At 38.4% G+C, this 2102-nt stretch overlaps 1 long non-coding RNA gene across 1 annotated transcript in view; it reads right to left on the bottom strand.

Annotated features, from left to right (window-relative positions):
• Window positions 1-1935: 1935 nt before the first annotated feature.
• Window positions 1936-2102, bottom strand: part of LOC125482418 — a 4334-nt gene continuing 4167 nt past the window's right edge. Inside the window, exon 3 of the long non-coding RNA XR_007261637.1 lies at window positions 1936-2029. This is a non-coding gene — a long non-coding RNA (uncharacterized LOC125482418). The remainder of the gene's footprint in view (window positions 2030-2102) is intronic.

A 2102-nucleotide genomic window follows, 5' to 3' on the forward strand; every position in this document is an offset into this window, starting at 1 on the left:
GGGTGGTTTGATCTTAGTAGAATAATAGGTCAGCACAATATCGTGGGCCGAATGGGCCTGTACTGTGCTGTACCGTTCTATGTTCTATGCTCTATAATGTCTTCTTGGGAAATCTGCAAGATCCGATGAGTAAAATCAGATGAGAAAATGAACATCAAAGCTGATTTTGTATTATTGTTCTACTGTTACTATTTAAGATAGGCATAGATATGATGGACCAAATGATCTCTTTCTGTGCTGTAACCTTTTTCTACATACAAGCCCATACTATCATGTTTTAGCATTTGAATCAATTGTGACAAAATACAATTTCCTTGCAGCCTTAAAGTTTCTAGCTATGTTTCTAAATGCTGAGATAGCAAAGGATATTAGCCAGTTAAAAATTCAGTTGAGAATTAAGAATTTAGAATTGCAGCTTTTACTACAAATGTATATTTGACTGACTTATTCTTGCTAGTGTGAAATTAAAACTGTACAAATTGTGTTTGCAGATCTGAACTAATTCTCACTTCTCACAAACTGACCATGAACAGAAATGATCAGAAACAGTGCAGCGCGTTTCAAAATCAAATTGAAAAGGAAAAAAAATCTATAATTGCATTGATCAATGATTATCATTATTTAGGACAAATGATGACACATGTGATCCAGTCATTAGAAAAAGGAAGTTTGAAGTAATTTTATGAAGATAAAGGAATGTGCTAACAATGAAAAAATTCAACTTTGCATACAGGAATAAAACTCATGATACATTTGATCCAATTTACTGTATACCTCAGAAGTGTGGGAAACGAGGAAAGATCTATGGAAGAAAATAGAAATGTGGATGCTAAACACATGCTAAAAAAAATCTGAGTACAGTAAGACAAATGAAGAGGTCTTTTTAGTTGAAAATGCAAAAATAAGTCTTAAAGCATGATAATGTTTTGTCTGTTTTGAAAATCTGCAGATTATTATTCTAGACAGCAACATGGAAAGTCAGCAGAAAGAGTTATAGAGTCATACAGCATGAAACAGACCCTTAGGTCCAACCAGTCCATGCCGACAATAATCGCAAACTAAACTGGTCCCACCTGCCTGCGCTTAGCCCATATCCCTCCAAACATTTCCTATTCATGTGTTTTTCCAAATGTCTTTTAAATGTTGTAACTGTACCTGCATCCATCGCTTCTTCTGAATGTTCATTCCACACACGAACCACTGGCTGTGTTAAAAAAAAAACTGCCTCTTATGTCTTTTTTAATCTTTCTCTTCTCACCTTAAAATTATGGCCCCCAGTCTTCAAATCCCCCACCCTGGCGAAAAGACACTTGCCATTCACCTTATCTATGCCCCTCATGATTTTATAAACCTCTATAAAGGTCATCCCTCAATCTCCTATGATCCAGTAAAAATAGTCTCAGCCTATTCAGCCTCTCCTTAGAACTCAAAGACTCCATTCCAGCCAACATCCTGGTAACTTTTTCCTGAACCATCTCCAGCTTAATAATATCCTTCCAATAACAGGGTGACCAGAACTGGACACATTACTCCAGAAGAGGCCTCACCAACGTCCTGTACAAACTCAACATGACATCCCCACTCCTATTTAAAGGTCTGAGCAATGAAGGCAAGTGTGCTAAATGCCTTCTTAACCACCCTGTCTATATGAGATGTAAACTTCAAAGAATTATCTTCCTGAACCCCTAGGTCTCTCTGTTGGATGTGGGATTTCACAGATGAGCTACAATGGGTGTGTCAGGAAGGAGAAAGACAGATGAGGGTGACACTCTGAAAAAGCACATCTCCTGGAAGGAGCAACTACAAGCAGCAGTACGGCAGACAACCACAAAGCTGTAAATGTGCATCTGAGATGAATGGCCATGCCTCCTCTACATCATGAAGTCCCAGCATATTTGATGCAGTGAGAACCATGTGGGGCGAACCAATACTCACCCTCATACTCCACCTTCCCTTTCACCGTGACCTCAAGCCTGAAATAATCACACGTATTCTTGGGCTCTGATATCAATAGGTACGACTTCAGAAACTGCAAGTCACAGAAAGAAATGGAGGATTCTTAATTATTGCACTTTGCAAAAGGAGGTAGGCAGTAACAATGT

The sequence above is a fragment of the Rhincodon typus genome, unplaced genomic scaffold (genome assembly GCF_021869965.1).
Source record: "Rhincodon typus isolate 14 unplaced genomic scaffold, sRhiTyp1.1 hic_rhity00010044, whole genome shotgun sequence".
Lineage (NCBI taxonomy): Eukaryota > Metazoa > Chordata > Chondrichthyes > Orectolobiformes > Rhincodontidae > Rhincodon > Rhincodon typus.